Below are 25,187 nucleotides of genomic sequence, written 5' to 3'. Positions count from 1 at the left end.
TTATCACACAAACTGGGAGAAGGGAAAAGCTGAAGATCACAAAATCCCACCATCTATAATATATAATCTATAATCCCAGTATTTGGGAGGCAGAGACAGGAGGATTTCTGCAAGTGGAGTCTAACCTGGTCTACATAGCAAGTCCTGCCTCAAAACAAACAAGAAAAATAAAAAACAAAACAAATCCAGAAAGGCAGTAAGTTAACACAAGAACACTTTTTTTTTTTAAAGAGAGATGTCACATGTAGATACCCTATTGTGGTGAAGGCTTTGCTTGGTTAACTTACCAGAGAACAGAAAGTAAAGCAGAGATCAGATGCAGAACGTGAGTATTGCAGCCACCCTTCCACTGTGTAAGACCCAGACTGTGAAACCGGGACCGCAGGAAAGAGGAAGGAAAACAGCAAAGACAGTCTTATTCTGTGGAGTAGAAGGGGAAGCAAGTCCTGAAACAGGCAGACAGTCAAGAAGGAAAAACATGCCTGGTGATGGGAATACACACCTTTAGTCCCAGCACTTGGGAGGTAGAGACAGGAGGATCTCTGTGAGTTCCAGGACAGCCAGGACTACACACAGAAAATCACTGTCTCATAAAAGCAAAAAAAAAAAAAAAAAAAAAAAAAAAAAGAGGAAGAAGTAAAAGCATGTAAATGCATCAAAGGCTGGGGCAGTTATTTATTTTTCTTTCTATTTTCAGGAGTTATATGTTTTTAAAAGATTTAACAAATAGTAGGAGACACCAGATTTTAAAAACGTAACACAGTTCGTAGTTTTCCACAGTTGTTTACTAAGCTGGATTTTATTTGTTTGATAACTCCGAAATAGGAAAATATTTAGTTTTTCATATGAGGTTAGAAAAAAGCCTGTATGGTATAGATCTTCGACATTTAGACAAAAGCTGAGTGAGCCAGTCACAGTGACCTACAATCCCGGCTCCCGGCGGCTGCATGGGATGACCAGGACTGTGGGGCCAGACTGGCTGACTTAGTGAGTAGAGTCAGAGGAGCTTCCAGAGCTTTCTTCAGCTTTCGGCCCTCTGGAAGAACCACGGAACTTTCGTGACTCCTTTGGCAAGCAGTTGACATTGTAATTGTTGAAAGCATTCCCAAAGGATCGCCGCTGACGCTGGATGTTCTACAAGTAAAAGTTGACAGCCTCCATCCTCTTAGGGCACACAGCCACAGCGTTAGAGTCCAGAAGACCGAGGCAGGAGGATGGCAAGCTAGGAGCCAGCCTGTGCTATGTAGCAAGAGCCTGTTTTTAAGAAAAGGAAAAGGAAGTTTAGGATTTAGCAAGAAGTCGAATACCACTCTGCTCCGCACCACACACACATACACAAAATGATACTCAACCAACCCCCAGAGCCGTGGTTATCAACCTGTGGGTCACGACCCTTTCAGGGATTGAATGTTCCTTTCACAAGGGTCACTTAAGACTATTGGGGTAGCCAGGCGTGGTGGCACACGCCTTTAATCCCAGCACTTGGGAGGCAGAGGCAGGTGGATCTCTGTGAGTTTGAGGCTAGCCTGGTCTACAAAGCAAGTCCAGGACAGCCAAGGCTACACAGAGAAACCCTGTCTCAAAAAAAAAAAAAGACTACTGGGGAAAAAAACAGATATTTATGTCATGAGTCATTGGATTAGCAAAATTACAGTTATGAAGTAGCAACAAAAAATAATTTCATGGTTGAGAGTCACCACAACATGAAGTGTCACATTATTATTATTATTATTATTTTGGTTTTTTTTTTGAGACAGAATTTCTCTGTGTAGCCCTGGTTGTCCTGGACTCGCTTTGTAGACCAGGCTGGCCTCGAACTCACAGCGATCCGCCTGCCTCTGCCTCCTGAGTGCGGGGATTTAAGGTGTGCATCAACACGCCTGTTTCAGCTGCATTAGCTGTACCGTAAATGTCTGTGAACTTGTTTGTTTGTTTGCTGTGTAGTCCAGGTGACCCTCAAGCTTACGATCTTTGCCTTCCGCCTTCTGAATGCTGCAGTCACAGCGGCTCACTATCATGTCCCAGCTTTGCTTGTGGAATTAGGTGTAAATATAGTGATTATGTATTAGTATTAAGGCAGTACATTGTTCTTGTATTCATTGACTTTAAAGCTTGTTTTTTTTAAAGCTGGGGTATGAATTAGCTCAAAGATTTTGAAAATTATTTATGTGGTGTATGCAGTGTATGTATGTGTGTGTGTATGGTGTGTATGTGTGTATATGTGTGTGTTTGTGTGTGTGTGTGTGTGAGTGTGTGTGTACGTGTGTGAGTGTGTGTATGTGTGTGTTTGTGTGTGTGTATGTATGTGTATGTGTGTGAGTGTGTGTGTAAGTGTGTGTGTATGTGTGTATATGTGTGTGTTTGTGTGTGTGTGAGTGTATGAGTGTGTGTGTGTATATGTGTGTGTTTGTGTGTGTATGTATGTGAGTGTGTGTGTGTATGTGTGTGTTTGTGTGTGTGTATGTGTGTTTGTGTGTGTGTGTGTATGTGTGTAAGTGTGTGTGTGTTTGTGTGTGAGTATGTGTGTGTGTGTGTATGTGTGTGTTCAGATGGTATTATGTAGCCCAAGCTAGCCTCAGAGTTTCTATGTAGCTGAAGATGACTTTGAACTACTGATTCTCCTGCCTCCACCTCCCATATCTTGGGGTTATAGGTGTATGGCAGTCGTCCCAGCTTCCAAAGCATCTTCTTTACATATACTTTATTGGTCTTTAACATTCTGGTGACATTCTTGGAATATTTCCCTTTAAATGAAAATTTTTCTCTTCATTACATTTAGAAGGAAATCTACAAATTTAAATCTAATGCAAAGTATCAAATTTCAGGTAATGCCCATCCAAAAAAAAAAAATTGTGTCTGGAGTGTGGGAAACAGTATCCAATTCTGGCAAATATAACTCCACCACACATTGTTATTACCATCAGAGGAAGAGATTATTTTTTCAAATAATCATTTATGGATATAAGGGTATATGAATGCAACTCCAATTTTCATCAAGGTAATTGGAAGCGTTATCAGCAACAGACATTAGATAGGGTGAGTAAAACATTTCAAGACACGTAGCTAAGTTTTCTACAAAGAAGGGACACGTTGTAAGAGCTGAGGTAAAACAGAAGCTGGAGAGCAAAGGTTGGGCATATGAGGGGAGCTTGAGATTGTCACATGATGTGATTTTCCTATGTTGGTGACTCAGAAACTGGAATTGTGTTTCCTGGCAGAGAGAGGAAATATGCGATGCACTTCACACGGCACAGAATCAGCCCTGAGAGAGCTACACTGAGGAGAGACGCTCACGGGCCAACACCTCTGGTGGGTGGTTTGCTTTTGAAAATCACCCAGTGTCAAAAGAAGATTTTCAGGCCCTTTGTGTCTGCCGAGGCTCTATGTGGGAAAAATACATCCCTGTTTAGGATGAGATTCCAGAGCTGTGAGGCTAACGTGAACTTAGCCTAAAGTGATCCTTAGGCCACCCAGAAAAGCTAATGCAAAGCTGAGCATAAAAGTGGTTGATACAAGTATTTTCCAAGAGTAAATGCCAAGGGAAAGACTCACTAAACCGCACCGCCAATCAAGGAACAGGAAGCCAAAGGAAACGGAAATAACCTCTCATGAGTGAGATCAAACACAAGTGGCAGGAACAGTAGTAGTTTGTAGGTTTCTAGGACCCTCTGGATCCTTCTATTTCCCCATTCTCCCATACCTCTCTCACCTGGAGTCCCAATAGCAAGGCCCAGCATCTATCCTAATCTCCTGCTAAGTGAAGACTTTCAGGGGACATATCTGATGCGTTAGTGTCCAATTATAAGTGAGTATATGCCGTGTATATCTTTCTGGGTCTGCGTTAACTCACTCTGTATGATCATTTCTAGTTCCATCCATTTATCTGCAAATTTCATGATCTCCTTAGTTTTAATAGCCGAGTAGTACCGACCAAGGGCCATACATGCAGTAAACCTAGAACCTCTATTCAGATCTAGCCAATGGACAGCACATTCTCCACAGCTGTGTGGACAGTGGGGACTGACTCTGGCATGAACTCTGGTGCCCCATATTTGACCACTTCCCCTTGGTGGGGAGGCCTGGTGGCACTCAGAGGAAGGACAGCAGGTTACCAAGATGAGACCTGATAGGCTGTGACCATATGGTGGGGGAGGAGGTTCCCTTCTGTCACAGACCTAGGGGAGGGGAATAGGGTGAAGGAGGGAGGGAGGGGGAATGAAAATGAGGGAATAACAATTGAGAAGTAATCTGAATAAATTACTTAAATTTAAAAAAAAAAAGAGAAGAAAGCAGAAATGTTGTAAATAAAAAACAAACACAAGTGGCAGGAAGAGTAGCAACTCTGAAATATGAAATACAGGCAAATGTAAAAATAACACCATCAGTGTTATCAAACACCTTTTGACTGCATAGAATGTAAGCATGTCACACTGAAGATAACTAATTACCCAGAGACTATGGAGAGACCAAGGTTGGGCTATCCAGACAAGGAAAGTAGGACCAAAGGTGATGAGGTAAAGAGAGCATGGTTTTCACGGGAGAAATAGTTTCAAATATAAGAATTAATTAAAACTTTGTCTGATTTGGGGCAATAGGAGAAGTAAGGCTGAGTGGACACAATGGGGCTGTTGGGTTCAGAGTGGAAGCCAAGAAAACCCACTTCAGATACAGAAGCGTAAAATGGAAGCTTTATTTTCTGAGCTCAGGGAGGTGGCCAGCTGGGGATCTGAACCGCGTCCTTGAAGAGAAGTTGTATTGCATATTTAAAGGGTGAAAACTGCAATTGGCTCATACAGGAAGGCAGATGGTAGAACAGGGTGGTCAGCTCTGACTCAAGTCAATTTGCTAAACAAGCAGCTCTAGCAAACCTTGAAAGTTGTGCCTGGTAGTTGGGGGGCAGCTGGGCTTGTGGTTAGGGGAATTTTTGCTGATTAATAAGGCCATAGGGTATGCTGATCATAAACATAGTTTACGGCCAACCTGACCTTCTATAGAGATTCTTTAACATCAGTAATTAGCTGAGATGATGGGGCTGGTGGGCCTGAAATAAAAATATCAGTAGTTATGCTACCCAAAAGGAGCAGACCTCAACAGCATGATGCGACAGGCTGCAGTAAACCTCATGGCTGGTTTCTAGCATTTAGACCATCACTGTGTCAATAAGTCGCTCATGTGGCTCAGTTCAAGATGGGGCCTAATGCACCACAATCCTTCGCCCCAAACCACGAGGACCCCAGTACTTTTAGTTGTCTTATGCCTGCCTGCATCTCACTGGCATCCTCTGCCCTTCCTCTATGCCTCTGACCTCTCATTTCTGAAATTTACAGGGTACAGTTTAAGGATGGAGTGGGGTGGGGTGGGAAGAGGCCAGGGAAGGGCTCAAAAATGTTGTTTGCATAAGACCTGTACAAGAAAGCACAATCCAGCCATTCCGTGATGGATAGGTGAAGGGCTCACAAGGTATTACTCGTTTTTGAAGAGTTACAGGCAGGTGACAGCTGCTGGGACAGGGAGAGTTGCTTTCAGTTTTACACTCAGGTGCATATGGAAAATAATAATTTATCCCAATAGAATATATACACGCATATATGTGTATATATATATATATAACACCTATGTTTTATATACATACATATGTATACACACATATATTTAAGGAAAAGACATGAATCAAGAAGAGAATTTGGGGGTGAACCAACAGCAGTAAATGAAACCACTATTTGTAGTTTTGTGACAGATGCCTAATACATCTATAGATTGATAATAAATAAATTTTGATTGATTAAAAATTAAAAGTTATGCCGGGCGGTGGTGGCGCATGCCTTTAATCCGAGCACTCAGGAGGCAGAGGCAGGTGGATTGCTGTGAGTTCGAGGACAGCCTGGTCTACAAAGTGAGTCCAGGACAGCCAGAGCTACACAGAGAAACCTTGTCTCAAAAACAAAACAAAAAAAAAAAAAACAAAAAATAAAAAAAAATTAAAAAATTAAAAGTTACACAGCAGGGAGCATAAATAAATCCAAGCAATTTATATTAATAATATTGGTAAATGGTACAAACTTAAGTTTAAAAAAATGACAAAAACAGAAAAAAAACTTTTTTTTTTCAAACCTGGAACTCAAGCTGTAGACCAGGCTGGCCTTGAACTCACAGAGATCCATGTGCCCCTGCCTCCCAAGTGCTGGGATTAAAGGCATGCTCCACCGCTTGCAGAAAAAAACTTTTTAGTAGAATTTTTAAAACCTTTACATATGTTGGCCAGTGCATGCCTTTAAATCTAGTACTAGGGAGGCAGAGGCAGGCAGATCTCTGAGTTGAAGGCCAGCTTGGACTAAAGAGTGAATTCCCGGGTATCTAGGGATACACAGAGAAACTGTGTCTTGAAAGCAATAAAAGTGTAAATGTGTGTTCTGTCATTCATGCCAATAGGAAACACCAATTTCATAAAATGTGTCACCTCTGCAGATGAGAAACTTTCATGCCATAAAAAGTAGCATAGTTAGGGGCTGGTGAGATGCAAGAGTTTCTGCCCAGCCTGAGGCTATAAATTCAATGCCCAGAACCCTCAAGGTAGATAAAGAACTCTCTGGAAAATGTTATTCTCTGACCTTCACACACACCGTTGCACATGGACACATGAGTGCCCACACAGATACACACACAAAGTAAACAAAAATGATAGCATACTCAGCATTAATTGTGTTCAGATTATTTAATTTCCCATCAGAGTAATGAACAAAATTTTCTTAATTGCTTTGTTCTTCTGAAATGCCTGAGATAGTCAATGTGGCTAAATAACTAAAAATTTAAAATGTATTGAAGAAGCCTTTGTAGCTGCACAGATACCTGTGCTATCTGAGCACAAGTCAACAGGGTATTATTTCGTGCATAAAACCTTCATTTGCAATTTTGCTTTCAAATCCAGGAATTATTTTTCCTCATTTTTTAAATTACCAATATGTCACAAAAGTCATTAAGGATTTTTCTACCCAATATCAAATTATGACTTGCAGTATAGTCAATATACAAACACTCAGCATCTATAATTAGAAACAATAGATGATATAATCTCATCTACAGTAAATATGATAATGATAAATTTAATTTCTCCTTTCCTCAAGATCGACATTTTGTCCCAGGAAAGCTCCCCGGGTTTTCATAATCAAGCAGGTTGGTGACATTATGTGGGTGTGTGCTGGTGGTCACATGCAGAAACACGCACAAAAGTTCGCAAACATGCACACAAACGTGCAAGGGCATGGAGAACAACTCATGTTATGACACTCCATTACAGAAGTTGAGACAATATGCAGGACACAATGATAATCAAACAAGAATATTTATTTTTTCTGAAACTAATTGAACCACTGAGTAAAGAGGCTCAGAGACACTAAATATCTACCCTAGAAATCCCACTTTGCTAATCTACAAAAAAAAAAGTTAAATTATATATTAGATATAAAGAAGATTGAGGCAACCCTAAATGGTCTGAAGGATAATATTTTTCTTTTCCATTTGCTGTTTTTTTTTTTAGGTCAAACACAGATAAAAATTGCCTAGCAATAAAATGGGCTTTGGGGAGAAAGAGTACATGTTAATTATTGATTTTCCAGCTTGTAGACTCCGTCGTCAGTCCCTCATCGTTTTGTAGCCTTGCCTCTCTACTCTTGCTTTTCTGTGCCCTATTTTCCCCAGTTACATAAAATAGTTAGTGTTATGTATGTACTTATATAACCAACCAACATTATCTAAATAATCCAAAGGTACTTAGTGGAATCTGTATTTTCCAAGGCAGCCTATAACTTATATGTGCCTGAGAGTTTCCTCTTGAGATGACAAAGTTTCCCGTTATGACAAAACCTGAAACTAGGTGTTTTCCTCCAATGTAACAGATGTGCTTCCCTCAAAACAAACAAGAACTACAGGCTGTGGATGTTCCTCAGTGAGGAGGAGGCTTGCCTGGCTTGCACAAAGCAGTGGGCTCATCCCAGCACTGAATAAGCCTGAGTGTGGTGCACAGTGAGGCAGGAGGATCAGATTATCCTTAGCTAGTTTAAGGCCACGTTGGGCTACATATGGCCCTATATTAAACACTAAAAAGACCTCAGTTTTAATCTCTAAAATCTGTTCTTTTTAACAATTTCATATATGTACATAATATTACTGACCTTGCTCCCCCTTTCAATCTCCTCACTGTCCACGTCTACCTCTTCCTTTCCATATATATATATATATATATATATATATATATATATATATATATATATATATATATTCATCTTTTTCCCCATGGCCCACTGAGTTTAACCATCTGTGTGCTCAGGAGTTTGAAGCTATCCACTGGCACCTGGTGCACTCAGCAATGTGTATACAACTGAAGACAGCCACCCTCCCTGTCTGAGAGTCTATAAAAAGCCAACTGTATAGCAATCAGAATTGGGCCCCAGAAGGTCTTTTTCCTTCCATGCCTGATTCTTGGCAAGTGAGGCCTTATGTGGGCTCAAGGCAAGAGTCTGTAGTTATTCTGAGTTCTAGAGGATGTCATTTACCAGCCCATACCGGATCTCTTGACTCTTACATAGTCACATGCCCTTATCTACAGTGTTTTACAATGGTGCCAACATCTTGTTTTAGGGATGAACCTCATCCGTCATTTAGTCTCAGCATCTTGGGCAGCCATGAGTTTCTGTATTTACTGCTACTTGCTGCAAAGGGAAGGTTATCTAATTAAGACCAAGAATGGCTTTTGTCTGCAGGTATAGACACAGATATTTAGAAGGCAGTTGGATCTGTGTCAGCTTAGGCAACAGTAGTTGTTGTCCCCTTTGGCATACGCCCCACCCCCCACCCCCCCTCCCGACATAGTGGCTAACCAGGCTTACAGTACAAAGACATGAGTTCCTCACCTCACCAACTGTGGAGCAGGGCAAGAATCCAACCATAAGGTGATTGGTTGCCCCCATAACAGTCATGCCAGTGCTGCACAGGTGGCTGCATCTTGTCTGGCATGTTTGTTCTGCATTTTGTGAGGTTCGCAGTTGAGTAAGGTGCCTTTTTCTCCACTTCCCCCACTGTAGAAGCCAGCCAGCAAGTGGGAAGTTATCTGGCTCAGGCCTAGCTTGCTTTCACTCCATATTACAAACCCAGGCAGGTGGTGTCTCCTGCAGTTCTTGTCCTCCAGGTCTGGTGGACGACCAAGAGAGCCGACGGGAGCCTGCCTTATTTTGGGGTCTCTGGGGCCCCCTCGACCCACTCTAATTGAAGTGATTCATACCTGGGACTGGGAATTTGTCTAGTGACTCACTTCTACAAACAGCATTGTCCAGCTATTCAGGGTAGCTCCCTTCAGTGTATCTCTGGCATTTTTTTTTAATTTGGTAGGTTTCCATACGGCCTTTTCACAACCCTTTGTTTTGTCTTAATTCTCTCCCCGAGCCACTCACCTCCCCAGCCCCTTCACCCGTTCCCTGTTTAAACATTTCCACCCCAAGCATTCTCCTTCTCTGCTTTTATTTAACCCGACCCAACCCCAAAGTCCTCCTTCTAGTTGGCTGGCCTACCTACATAAGATCCTACATCATAACCAAAATAAATAAATTTCTTTTTAAAAAAGAAGATATGTTTATTTATTATGTATATAGTATTCCGCCTGCATGTATGCCTGCACACCAGAAGAGGGCACCAGATGGTTATTTTAGATGGTTATGAGGCACCATGTGGATGCTGGGAATTGAACTCATGACCTCTGTAAGAGCAATCAGTGCTCTTAACAATTGTGCCAACTCCCCAGCCCTCTAAATTTCCTTCAAAAAAATAAAAATAAGTTGTGGTAGAAATAAAATGGAGAGGCAACAGACAACACTTAAGGTTTTGGTAATAGCTGAGCCTTTTCTTTTCTTTCTTTCTTTCTTTCTTTTTTTTTTTTTTTTTTAGACAGGAACTCATGTAGCTTTTGAAGAAGTTTCCCTTGAACTTGTTATGAAGTTGAGGGTAACTTTGAACTCCTTACTCCACATTCAAAGTACCAGGGCTACAGGCATGTTCCACCACAGCATGCTGAACTTTTCTTAAGACCATACAGGCTTTTTTCCCTTAAAATTGTGTGATCAATGTGGCTTTATTGAACACCAGCATAATTTCATATTAAAGATATAAAGCCCTACACAGAAAAAAAATTGGTGGACATTAAAATTAAAAGTGAAGGAGGTCAAGTTCACTTCTTACGTTAGCTTTCTATTGCCGTGGTAAAACAGCACGATCAGGGCAACCTAGAGAAGCAAGGGTTAATTTGGGCTCACCATTCGAGATGGTTCAGGGCCTTAATGGTGGAATCAGTAAGGCAGCAGGTGGCAGACATGGCAGCCGAAGAGCTGAGGGCTTACGTCTCCAGTCACAGGCAGGAAGGAGAGAGAGAGACAGAGAGAGAGAGAGAGAGAGAGAGAGAGAGAGACAGAGAGAGAGACAGAGACAGAGACACAGAGAGACAGAGAGAGAGAGAGAGAGAGAGAGAGAGAGAGAGAGACAGAGAGAGAGACAGAGAGAGAGACAGAGACCGAGACAGAGAGACAGAGAGAGAGAGAGAGAGAGAGAGAGAGAGAGAGACAGAGAGACAGAGACAGAGACAGAGACAGAGACAGAGACAGAGAGACAAAGACAGAGAGAGAGAGAGAGAACTGGGAAGACTGCACACCTTGGAACCTCAAAGCCCTTCCCCTCCACCAGGCCACACTCCTACACCTCTCCAAACAGGATGCACTGGAGAGAGCGCATTCAGATGTCAGAAACCGTGAGCGAACATTCCCACCTGAACCATTATACCTCCCTTTTCCTACTCAGGCTTTGGAATTTATTATTTTCGATTTAATTTTTTTCATACATATATTTTGGTTATGTCTTGCCCCCTCTCCCCCAACTCTTCTCAGATCCTCTCTACCTCCCTACCCACTTCATGTGTCAGTGGGTACAGCCGCACTCCAGGCCAGGCCCCACGCCCAGAAGTAAATAGTTGGCCAACGCAAAGTGGACTCCGTAAGTTTTATCTGTAGAATTTTTATTTCATTTCATTTGTTTTTTTTTAAATAATCATATTGTTCCTTTCTGATGAGTATTCTGAATTGCATTGTTTTATAGTTTTATAAAGTATCACAAATAGACGTATTGTAGGGAGAAACCCATAGCAATGCACTTAAAGGAAACTGAATTTCTTTTCTTTTCTTTTTTTTTTTTGTGACAAACACCTGTGTATTTTTCAGGATAAAAGTACAATTACTATCACACACAGCTCAGAAGAGGAAACTACCTTCCCAAAATAGTTCACGAGGAGAAATTTTCCTTCCGCATTTACAACCGCGCTACCTCCACACTCGAACAAGCAAGTCTTCCACACTGACAACTACTCATTTGTCTGCCACAGCGTGGGTGTCACACACACCTGCCCAGCAGCCTATGCTCACACCTGCTTCTCAGCTTCCGAGCTTGCTCTTGGAGTGTCTTCACTGTTACTCCGGTGTCTCGCTAGCTCACAGAGCCAGCTGCCTCAGCTCTTCCAGGTGCCGGCTGGGCTCCAACGCAGCCCTCACCCACTGTAAGCAGGGAACCAATGGTCTATGTGCCAGGCAACCCTGACAAGCCATACACTGGCGTGACTCTGATAACCTACGATGTTCATACCCGCCTATGTTGTCTGGCGAGATCCAGACCTGTCCCACAAAGCAAAGTAAATGACTCCTAAAGAATGACCTTGGAGGTTGACTTCTGGCCTTCACAAACTATGTACATGAATGCACTCATACACATGAGCACAGGAGTGAGCGCACACACATATACACACCACCACCGCCACCACACCTCACCACAGTAGTGCCTCTGATTTATTTATGAGGCCAAGATCTCTCGAATGTCAGTAAATTACTGTAGCTCAGAAGATGCCATTTTTCTCATAACTGTGTCCCATGATTCTGACTCTACCCAAGTCAGTAGAGTGCTTGCCTAGCATGCCCGAGGCTCTGTGCTCAATCCTCAGCGCCACATTAACCGGGTGGGTAGTGCATGCCATCCTTAGCCACGGACTATGTATCAGGCCAGGCTGGGATACACGGAATACCTTATTTAAAACTAACTAACACCCTGCCCTTGAGTCAGAATTGGTGAAAAAAAAAAAGATATTGAAATAACAAAACACAGGGGAAATTTTTGTTTACTGAAAACAATGATGGTACACATTAGGAAAAAGAAAAGAAAAGGAAAAAGAAAACACATTAAAAAGGAGTTCTTTATCACCATAAGCTTTATTGGGGCATTAATTTACGTGCCGCAACGTGTGGCGCTCCTAAGTGCAGCTCAGTGAGCCCAGAAGAATGCCTACAGCACTTCCATCACCCCCAACCTGATCCAGACTGTTTAGTGTGTTTGCATCCCACTCTGTACTTTCCTGCCTTTAGGCCCAGGCAAGAACTGGCTGCACCCACTTTCACTTTCTGTCACTGCATAGCCATTTTTTTTCATTTTAGATGTCCATATAAATAGTATAGAAATCACACACTGCTGGGCGTGGTGGTGCACGCCTTTAATCCCAGCACTCAGGGAGGCAGAGGCAGGCGGATCACTGTGAATTTGAGGCCAGCCAGGTCTACAAAGCAAGTACAGGACAGCCAAGGCTACGCAGAGAAACCCCATCAAATCAAAACCAAAAAACAAAGTAAGGAAAAATCACGTACCACACGCCCTGCGTGTTAACCTTCTTTACGCTGAGTTTCACTCATTACAGTAGAATATATAAGACGTGCATTCCTTTCCATGGACTAACATACCATTGCATTATAGTACTGCATATTGATATATTGCCACCAGAGATGGCTTGAGCACTTGTGTGCATGTTTTTCTGTGAACATGCATGTTCATTTGTTTTAAGAGAGCATCTGCTAGTGGATTTGCTGGATCATACATATTTTAAGTGCATGATTAGCTTTGTAAGAAGCAGATGAATTGCCAGGAGTGATGACTCGCATCCCTGATCCTAGCACTTGGGAGTCAGAGGTCTGTAAGTGTCTGTGGGTTAGAGGTCAGCCTGGTCTACATGCAGGTCCTAGGCTACCCATGGCTACATGGAGAGGCCCCCGTTAGAAATAAGTAGGCAAAGAGCTTTCTGTGCAGATAGCACTACCACAAAATGGGCCAGCGGGGGAGGGGGGGATGTTCCTAAATACAACCAGTTTCTGCGCAAAACACAAGGAACATCAGCTTCACAGCATGACGTCATGCAAAAGGGCAAGGGTGCCCTCTGTGCCAGGGGCAGGGCAGGGGGGGCGCACTCGCAGGGGTGGGGGAAGCAGTGTTGAGACAGGAATCCACCAACAGGCTAAAACTATAAAAAAAGATTGCCTTGAGGCTCAAATGCGTGGAAGCCAGCTGCAGGCTCAGACGATGCTCAAGAGTTGTGAGCACTTTGAACTGGGAGGCAACAAAAGAGAAGGGGCCAAGGGATGCGGCTCTCAGCTGCGTTTGTTATGAAGACAATAAATCTCGATGTTATATGTGCTTCATCTGGTTGCAGTTGGCCGTTTGGGAAGGGATAAACTAGACCTACCAACAACAAAAGAAAAACTAATTAACAAATTATTTTCTAAAACAATTGCACCTATGAGCAGCAGGCAGGGTCTGGTTGCCCCATACCTAGTCAACACTGGACCGCTGGGGTAGAGTCACGCCCCTGTAACACACACACCTGAGGCAACTAAGCAGCTAACTTACACAGAGAAGAGATTTTCTTCTGGCTCACAGTTTTGAAGGTTTCGGCTTGTGTTGGATTTGCCCGGTAATTTGGGGTCTGGTGATGGCACAGCATGCCAGCACATGGAAGATCAAAACCATTCACCCCCTTGGCCGTGAAGTAAGAGACCACAGGGGGAAAAATAATTCTGATTCCTCACAACACTGTCAAGGGCACGGTCTCCCAATAGTGCCACCCTGGAGCCCAATTTCTTAGCACATGGGCCTTTGGGCACCATTCCAAACCCAAACGATGCGATGTTGTTAGTCTTCCTAATTATGGCCACGTTTGTGAGCCCGTCATCTCTTCCAGTTTTAATTTGCATTTCCCTGCTGAGAAGTGACTTTGAGTGTCTTCTTATTGGATTTTGTGTATTTTTCCCATAAGTATCTCTTCAATCTTTGGTCTTTTTTTTTTTTTTTTTTTTAATGGCACACTTCTCTTCTCATTTGCTTTGAACCGTGGTAGTCTGCAGACTCTCTAAATGCCATTTACAGAAATTACAGGAATTCTGGATTTAATTCTTGAAATAAGCAGCTAGGAACGATGTATCCAGTCCGTTGTCTGTCCCAGGCTGCTTCCTCACAGGGCTTGGTCTCTCACCTCGTGTCATTCTGTCAATGAACCGTCTTGACATTCCGTTTTGTTGCTGCCATATGCAACTCCATCTTTCTTTTTCCCTGGAGCCTCCACTGCAGCTCCATTCAGTGCTTCTGCCCCTGGTCCCTTAAATGAAAACCTCTTATTTACTTACCTTTTATTCACTGCCTCGACATACACGCCAGTGCTCCCTGAGAAGAGAGATCACACCAGCCTGCTTTCCAGGGAAATCTCCAGCACTCCACACAACCCAAAGCTCACATTGAATATTGAACAAATATTATTGTTAAACGAATTAACCTCAGTTGTCTATGAGTTATTAATTTGGGGGGGCGGGAAATACGTTCAAAAATATCATTCCATGTAATTCTTTTTGAAACACGATTATTGCTGTTAATAGTCTATAAGTGGGGAGGGGAAGATAAGAGAGAGGGGGAGAACAGTCAGGATGTAATGTGAATAAATAAAAATGTAAAAAATTCCTCCACAGAAAAAAAAGAAATTTTAGATATTTCATATATTCCTGTATTTGAGATATCATTAAACCTTGCAATATTTTCTGCAAAAAGAAAATAGTCTGTAAGTGGACTATTGCATTATTTTCCTGCTGGGCTTATTTGTCTAAGGCTCTTTGAAGGAGAGATAAATCTGTTTTCTAGGATCCCAAGTGTGGGATCGAACAGTCTTGTGAGAGAACCGGTGAGGTTAATCCACTAGAAGACCAGCCACCTCATGCGGGAGCTTGATTGTTACCAGCTGAAAAGATCCCGTGAACAGACTCTGGGAGGAGATATATAAATGAGCTCAGAACTGGAGGCAGGGCCTTTTGGAGACTTGAGATAGTTTTGGTTGTTCATTAATGGACTTCAAGCCGCTCCTAGAGAGAACCACTCGAGGGAAGGTTTTGGGGCTCCAGTTCCTGCTGAGGTTCTGGGTTCTGGTTACTCCAGGTTCCAGCAGAAGAAATACTGCTGATTGTGCCAGGAGAATCGTTCCTCAGAACTGATATCCTTACGGTTTTGTTATTATGTTCCTTAATCCTCTTTTCCTATTATTTTGGTTAGTCGGGTTGGTACGCTTGGTTGATAAGTTGTTAATAAAATATATTGGTTAAGAAAATTGAGCCTCTGCCCTCTGGGACAGTTTGGTCTTGACACTTTCTTCTCCAGAGAGGCAAACTCTTGATAGATAGCCCCACACATATTTAATAAACTTTTTTCTTCTGATCATTAATTTGTTATTTACTTACACATATTTGTGCAATAAAAATGAAAATGAAGAGAAAAAAATTGAGCCTCAACCATGTTCATAGCAGCTTTATAATAGCCAGAACATGGAAACATCCTAAGGCCTAAGTGCCCCTCAGTAGAAGAATGGATAAAGAAACTGTGGTACATTTACACTATGGAATACTACTCAGCTATTAAAAACAAGAATTCCCAAAATTTGTGGACAAATGGATTGAACTAGAAATGATCATAATGAGTGAGTTCACCCAGAAGCAGAAAGAATCAAGTGGTATATACTCACTTATATGTGGACACTAGCCCAAGGGGCATGTCCTATGAAAGCCTTCACTTACCAGGAAAGTGGGTCAGAGGGGAGGACATCCTATTGGGACTCTAAGTGAGAGAAACATGGGAGAATGGGGATCCAGAGGGTCCTAGAAACCTATAAGAAGAACATTATGATGGGCGGATCTGGGTCCAGGGGTCCTGCTCAAACTATGGCACCAGCCAAGGACAATATGTGCAGTAAACTTCGAACCCCTACCCAGATCTAGCCAATGGACAGGACATTCTTCACAGTTGAGTGGAGAGTGGGGACTGACTTTCACACTAACTCTGGTGCCCCATATTTGACCATGTTCCCTGGATGGGGAGACCTGGTGGCACTCAGAGGAAGGATAGCAGGCTACCAAGAAGAGACTTGATACTCTATGAGCATATACAGAGGTGAGGAGGTCCCCTTCAGTCACAGACATAGAGGAGGGGAGTAGGGAGAAAGTGGGAGGGAGGGAGGAATGGGAGGATACAAGGGATGAGCTAACAATTGAGATATAATATGAATAAATTAATAAAACATTTAAAAAAAAGAAAAGAAAATTGAGCCTACACTGTTGAAGCTTCCAGTGTCTTCCTGAGCTGTCTCACATGGCTGTGAACAAATCTGGTCTTTCTGGGGAGCTCTGTATGGATGCTGAAACTTTGGTGATGAGGTGCAGTGCCTCATGTGTGGAGTCCTTGCACTTGAGTGGCTGAAGAAGGCAGGCTAGAAGTCTGAGGTTAGCCTGGGCTACACAGTGAGACCCTATTGGAAGGAAGGAAGGAAGGAAGGTAGGCTAGAAGTCTGAGGCTAGCCTGGGCTACACAGTGAGATGCTATTGGAAGGAAGGAAGGAAGGAAGAATTAAAAGCATCCAAGGACTCAGGGGTGGGGGTGGGGGGAACACTTGCAATGCAAGGCTGACCAGCTTAATTCGATTCCCTGATTCTACCATGAAAAGAGAAAACTGACTCCCAAAAGTTATCTTCTGACTTCTCCATGCGCACCATGGTATGTCATGGTATATGTCATACATACACACATAACACACACACACACACACACACACACATGCGCACTAATAGTAAGTAAAAATAAAATGTTTAGTTTTTAAAAGTTAAAAGCACACCACCAGAACACAATGAAGAGTGGTGGGAAGTTTGTGATGTCAAGTCAGGGTATCACATTTAGATGCTGCAGCAGGTTTTTGTTTTGTTTTGTTTTGTTTTGTTTTTTTACACAATCTGTGAGTTTAAAAGGAAAACAAGTGAACTCCTGGGTTTAGCTGTAGGCTCTGTCAGTAAATACTGGCAAAGGACCCAGCCTGGTGGTGCCTTTACCTTTAGAACAGCAGTAGGCAGGTTATCAGCACTTTCACTAGTGCTCTACTTTGTTTGCTGTACATTTTAATTTATTTCCATTTACACACATCGTCAAGCCAGCATTTTCCAGACACACTTTCTTCTGTTCTCTACTTTCAAAGTATGTACTTATGAAATATTTACTTACAGCAATAAAAGTTAATGCGCCCAAGAGCAAATAAGCAGCAATTATATAACATAGCCAGCAATAACATATGGAATAGACTCTAATTATTAAAAAAGAAAAAAATGAGAAAGGGGAGAATGAAATGCAAGATAATTCAGAGAAATATTGCTCTAGAGTAACTAAGAGCAGATAGCAGACAAAACTTGAAAATGACATTTTAAGATATTCAGTCATCTTCTCTAAAGAACAAGGTTGTATACTTTATGCATGCTTACTTTAAAAAGACAAATGTTGTACCTTATTTATTTATGGAGCCAGATAATGTATCTATGCATATTTTTGAAACATTCAAATAGTGTCTTGTGAAGTTCCTTTTAAAAATAACTTCACCTGACTATAAAATTATAACTATGTTGCAGGTGTTATGTAGCAATTACGTCTCAGAAATTAATCCACCTGTCCAAAGTTAAGAACCCAGGACGTTTCTATCAAGTCCAAAATGCTAAGTATAGACTTTGTAGGAAGAGGAGGGATCTGGGTGGATCCCTCATAAATTACAGTAAAAATCATTGGAGAGGTGTTTAACTTCTACACACATAAGCAGAGGAAAATGAAGTCCGACGGCCATTGTCTCCCCAGCTCCACGCCGGCCAAGGTTTCTCTTAAACCCTGCTGTCACTTGGAATCCTGCACACTCACTGTCCGCCCACTTATCTGTTGAAAAGCACTTCAATTTTCCTCAGTCAGAACATGTTTGAATTTTCTCAGTCGGTAAGACTGAAGAGAAGACACTTATCTTTTAGCCCTTGTTTGATTTCCGATATCATGTCTAGCCTGTTATCACATTGTTGTTTTTTAATTATGAGGTGAGAAAAAAAGATTGGCAGTTACTGCTTTCTTCCTCTCTTAAGCTTCAAGCCCAAAAGGGGAAGAGAATCCTAAACGTAATAACGACAATTCGATCATTTGCTTATCGTGGAAGAAGGCGCTTCTAAATTTAAAAATAGTCCCCGCCTAGAGCCGAGTTATCAAAATCTATTCTTGTCACAGCTACTAACTAGCCCTGTGTCATAAGACACTTTCTCCTTCCCGTTTCAAGTTCCTGAGTGTGGCTGGGAAGTGGGTGATATTCTGAAACACCTTTCAGCTCTGAAGGTTTTTGTTTTTCTGACTGGCTTCCCATATTTATCTTTTTCTCCCTTAATTCTCCATTGCAACCAGACCAAGTAGAGATACTTTCTAGATGCTTCTATTACTCTGTAACTACCTCAGCACTTTGCTCTAAAATCTACCTTTGACTTTACTGACGGGTTTAGCTGTCTAAAATGCAACCAGAACCTTCTGTGCAACCTTTACGGACAAGTCTTCCCACGCAAAGTTGAGCCTTCTGCTTGAGTCAAAAACAATGACTCACTCACTCATATGAAACCGTGCAGGAGGCGTCCTTATCTTTTCTCCTGCCCACTTTTTTTTTCTTTTTTCTTTTTTTTTTTTACTATCACCCTCTCTGTATATCATGTCCACTTCTCTCCTTGGTAGCCCAGGACATTTTACTCCACTCATGAATCGTACCCTCTAAATCACCGAAGTGATTAGTCTAGTGTCTTAGAAGAGACTCCCCAGCCCCGAGAGACAGAGAGGCCTCCAGAGGAGAAAGGGCACACCTTGTGATGGGGCATCATAGCCTGGCTTCCCTCTGCCATGCCTACTGATGAGCGCTGTGAACACTGCCCATAACTCACCTGTGTTGTGCAGGCCACCAGCTGCTGTGTGTGTGGGGAGGGCTCCCCGCTCCTGTGCAGAAAACTATCACCTCCAAGGGATGATCAGCTCACGAGAGACGAGAGTCTGTACAGGAATGCCTCAGTTCCCGTGTGCTGAGCTGGCCTCTTACTTTAGAGTGCTACACAGGCCCCACCACCGTTTGCACTCTGTTGAAACCCAGATACCCAGTGCTGAGCTACAGGAGGAGGCTCCGGACCTTGTTGCCAGTTTCCCGCAGCCCTGCTTCTGTTGTGGAAGGCTGACCCTCACAGACACTACGGCCATTCAGACAGTTTGCCTTAGAGACGTCTAAGGGAGATTCATGAGCACATACTTTTTCTTTTTTAAAATATTTATTTATTTATTTATTTATACAGTATTCTGCCTGAATGTGTGCCTACACACCAGACAAGGGCACCAGATCTCATTGTAGATGGTTGTGAGCTACCAGGTGGTTGCTGGGAATTGAACTTAGGACCTTTGAAAGAACTGACCTCTGAGCCAACTTTCCAGCCCTAGCACATGTTTTTTATGGTTTGATTTATTTAATTTTTAATGAAAATTATTTTTTTTTTGCTCACAGTTTCAAAATTTACCAGTCCAGGTTTTTGGATTGTGCTCTTGTTCAATCTGTTAAACGTCCCATGCCACCAATCCAAATATGTTTTTATCCTCTTCTTTAAGGTCCCGTTCTGACAAGAATACCTATTTTTTCCACTCAATGAATTAACCTATGCTCTATTCACCGCCCCCCCCCCACGTTTAACTTTTACCTTCAATTGTTTCTGCTAGTCTCACATTTTCTTTTCTTTTTTTAAAAAATTTATTCTTGTTACATCTCAATGGTTATCCTATCCCTTGTATCCTCCCATTCCTCCCTCTCTCCCATTTTCCCCTTATTCCCCTCCCCTGTGACTGTTCCTGAGGGGGATTACTTCCCCCTGAATATGTTCATAGGGTATCAAGTCTCTTCTCGGTAACCTGCTGTCCTTCCTCTGAGTACCACCAGCATTTTCTACTTCACTTGTTTCTTTCTTTCTTTCTTTCTTTCTTTCCTTCTTTCTTTTTTACTTTACTTTTTAAAATTTCTCCCTCTTTCATTTACAGTGTCTCTGGCTTTTTGTAAAATTCAGCTTCATGCTGGAGCCCATTGGCCTGAATTCACTCGATCGCTCAGGCCAGCCTAGAATTCATGAGCAGCATCCAAACATCTCTGGCCGTTTAAGATGAATGCTACATTCTTTACAAATTCTGCTTGTCTTATCTTTTAATTAATGGATATGGAATTATTCATTTCTATCCAAATATTGATTTAGATCTACCAGCTAGGGCATAAAGGGCCTTGATTGTCTGTGATTTCTAAATGCTTTAAAAAGTTCCATGGAATTTATTTAGCAGAACATTATTCAGCAATGTAATATTTTATTTCGAAAATTACTGGGTATGATTAGATACCTTTTGTTATTGATTTCTTTTTTTTTTTTTTAAAGATTTATTTATTTATTTTATGCATATGAGTGCTCTGTTTTCATGGACACCAGAAGAGGGCATCTGATCCCATTACAGATAGTTGTGAGCCACCATGGGGTTGCTAGGAATTGAACTCAGGACCTCTGGAAGAGCAGTCAGTGTTCTTAACCATTGGGCCATCTCTCCGGCCCTAGTTATTGATTTCTAATGTAATGCTTTTGATTGGAGACTTATAGACCATGTCTTCATAGTCTATATTTAGGTCTTCAGGAGTTTATGAGCATATATGTGCACAGGTTTGTGTGTGTGTGTGTGTGTGTGTGTGTGTGTGTGTGTGTGTGTGTGTGGTGGTCAGAGGGCAGCCTCAGGTGCTACCCTCAGAGATGCTCTTGTCCTTCTTCGAGACAGGGCCCATTAGCGGTCTGGAGCTCACCAATCAGGATAGGCTGAACTGCAACGGAACTGCAGGAATCCTATCTCCGCTTTCCTACAACCGGGATTGCAAGCCGGGACTGCCAAGCTGGGCATTTTCACACAGCATCCATGACGAGCGCTCAAGCCTGATGCTTGAGATGTGGGCAGGCTACCACCCGAGCCTCGAGGACTGCGGACTGCTTAGACATTCTAGGCGAAGTAACCCTTCGTTTTTATGAAGACCTAGAGTCCTTGCAAATTATACATTTTCTGTTTGTTGGGTGAATCGTTTTCTAAAATACATGTCTGGCTGGAAATGGTTAATAATGTCTAACTATTTTAATACTTTTCCCCCTAACTAGTCTACCACCCTCTTAACTGGTCGACTGAGCTATTCCAGCCGAATTAAAAACTGGGAAAATTTTCTCCCCTATAGCTCTGTGATTTTTGCTCTATCTCTTCGTGTAGCTCTGGTCCATCGGGCAGGCATTGTAGTTGATCTATTTTTATTAATTGTTCCCATTCTTTGTAATTGTTCTTGTCACTTTCAAGGTATCTTCTCTTCTGTCTTCGCCGCAGGCCCCGTGCTCACATTGTGCGGGGCTGGAGGATGTGGCTCCCTCCCCATCCCGTGCGGATGCTGAAGCTCTGTGTCACATGGGTTTCTGGGTACCAATCCCTGGCTCAGTGATGTGCATTCCTCCTTCATGCCAGGCGACTCCACATCGCCACGCCGCGCTTTGTTGTTCTCTCCTCTAAAACCTAGATGGAGAAGGAGGTAAACAGACAAAGAATATGACAGAGCAATAACACACACATACACATATGCACATACACACACATACACATATGCACATACACACACATACACATATGCACATACACACACATACACATATGCACATACACACACATACACATATGCACATACACACACATACACATATGCACATACACACACATACACATATGCACATACACACACATACAGACATACACACACATACAGACATATACACACACATACAGACATACACACACATACAGACATACACACACATACATAAACACACACGCACACACACATATACACACAGGAAGGTGATGTCTCTCTGTAGGACGACGTACACAGAAGGATGCGGTGCTTGAGCACATGCTCCCCTCCATCTTGTCTGTGAAGTCTATCTAATTCTCAAGTAGAAAACTTGATTAATTGCTATTTCAGTTCAAACGCTTAAGTTGCGAATACGGTTCTTTGGCATGAAATTGATTTTCCGGAGCAGTGTGGTGCGCATCCTCCTGAGGCCACAGGCTGCCACTGAGTGCTTGCTGCCTCCGCGGGATGCACGTCTCCCCTCCGCGATGCTCTGACTGTGGTACTGCAGGACACCATGCTAAGTGCTGACTGCTCTTAGAAGTGGCACCTGGGCTGATGCCCAAACTCACATTAAGAGGGAGACCGGTACTAAAAACATCTTTATAGCTTAGCAGGAAGAGAAATCACTTTATTCTCATAATTTGCTTTATGTCTTGCTATTATCACTGTTAATTGCAGTTTTCTAATAAAGTATTTATTTATTTAACCTCCATCTGTTTATTTTATTCTTCTAAAATTTATTGTTCCTGGAAATTTTATTTCTTCTTGCTAAAATTATATATAATGCAATTAAGGGGTTTGGATGACCACTCAAAATAACTAATTGTGGAGAGATTTTGGAAACTGTTGGTTGAAAGACTGGTTAAGGTAATGCCTAATTTAATTTTTCATGCTATTTAGACTTTAAAATTCAAGTTCTTTTTCTTTTCTAAAAGCAAAGAAGTATCAAGAAGTCTAAATCAAGCTAAGTCAGACACATCCATTTATATTTTTAACAATTTTGCATGTGTTTTGACAGCTTTTCTTTCTTCACCATTTAGATTATAATTTATGGTTTCATTTCACAGCAGTTAAATATTATAGTCAGTTTTAGGGAGTGAAAAATTACCATAATCCAACTTTCCTAATACTGTCATACATGAATCATTTGGAAAACTTTAGGAATCTATCCAACGATTTCTCCTAACACACGCCTATGGCTCTGTACAGTGCCAAGACTTTCAACTCTGCAGATGGGGAAACTGAAAGAACAAAATAAAATGAAATAATAAAATAGAGTATCTAATGTAACACCAACGTGGTCATGACACCCGAAGAACTACTGAAATTCATTTAAATTCATCTTATATAATATTTAACAGCATTCTACATAATATGAATTGATTAAAAACAAATCATTTACAGAGGAGCAAAGAACAAACACAAAAGATATCCTGTTAACAATCATTATCAATGATTATAAATCACAGGGGATATTATTTTAAATTATTATTTATTATTATTTTGTGTGTATGCATGGCTGTGTGAGTGTGTGAGATGTGTGTTTGTGAGCGCAGGTGCCTGCAGGCCATAGTGCATAGTGGCGGTCAGAAAAAAAACTTCCTGAGTAATTTTCATTTTTCATTATGGATTGAAGGGACTGAACTCAGAGAGTGAGGCTTTCACAGCAAGTTTTCCATCTGTCTTCTCTCTCATATTTGGTAATGTAAGTCAATGTAACTCTGTTTGATAAGCAATATCTCCATTGGATTCTTGGTATTATGTTTGAGGAATGTTTTTGTGGCAAATGAAATGTGATATGAAGATGTATTAATGATCATCATATAAGAAAGATTTTGATGACTCTTGAGATGTCCAAATGCAAACATGTCGGTAAGTAGATTAGATTAGATAGACAGATGATAGAGAGAGTCAGATAGATGATAGATGGATAGAGAGATAGATGATTGATAGAAGATAGGTAGATGACAGATAGATGATAGGTTGATAGAGAGATAGATTAGAGAGATAGATGTTAGGTAGGTAGACAGACAGACAGACAGATAGATGATAAATGGATGATAGAAGATAGATAGATAGATAGATAGATAGATAGATAGATAGATAGATAATAGGTTGATAGAGATGATATATATAGATAGATAACAGATTAGATAGATATTAGGTAGGTAGATAGATGATAGATGATAGATAGATAGATAGATAGATAGATAGATAGATAGATAGATAGATAATAGATACTTGCATAGGTATGAGATATGTGTGTGTATGTACTTGTCTTAAGGAAAGTGCCTAGAGATGAATAACAGGAAGAAAGCAAAAACCAGACAACACAAAGAGGAAAATGGAGGCAAAGGAGAAATAAATTAGCAGAGAACAGGGGTGACTGGTAGATCTGAACCAAAGTTTTAAGTTGCATTATAGAAATTCTCTATTTTGGTAAACCTCCTGTCTTCACTTTGACAGAATCATAACTTTGTGATTTATGAATAGAGGCAAGGAAATACCTCAAATGTCTTTTTTTTTTTTTTTTGGATAGGTTCTGGTTAGTGTTATGTATTGAATTGGAGGCCTGGAGCAAGCCAGACAATCGCACTACAACTGAGTCACACCCTAAGCTTCCAAATTGTTTTGGAAGAATAACTTTTGCAGTGACTGGCAAGTGTGGAAACCATTGTACACTCAATATGGATTTGCCGCTGAGTCTTGGGTTGTTTCATTTTCTTTAATAGTGAAGCTTCTAGTTCCTTCTCTGAAACATATACATGCTGTGAATGCAACGAGGTTAACTGACTCTGAAACAAATGTCCCTGCCACCGCCTGACTGCTCACTTTGTGCTGTCTCCCGTAAGCACTTCAGACACGCCGCAATCTTATATTATTCGTCAAGCAGACGCAACATATTTCAAACTAGTTTGACATTTCTAAGCATTCGGGCCTTCGCCTTAAGATTTAACACATCACGGTCATATCAATTACTAGTCTATTCTGATCACAAGCATATACATCCTAGGTGTAACAGATAGATATGATTCTATAAATACATAAGGTAAAATAGATAAGGTCTTCAAAAACTTCAGAGACCTACAAAATATGGCATTTGAAGATGCTTTTTTTATTATTTCAAAGATACATTTACAACGAGACAGGTGAACTCCTGGCAACACCCAGCCTACCTCAAAGAAAATGATGAGTATCAAAGAACCTCCTTATGGAGATGACTTCAAAAGTGGCAAACCAGCCACTGGGCAAAATGTTCTCG

The sequence above is a fragment of the Acomys minous genome (assembly GCF_964271855.1).
Source record: "Acomys minous genome assembly, chromosome: 11".
In the NCBI taxonomy this organism is placed as follows: domain Eukaryota; kingdom Metazoa; phylum Chordata; class Mammalia; order Rodentia; family Muridae; genus Acomys; species Acomys minous.
This window is presented reverse-complemented; position numbering follows the sequence as displayed.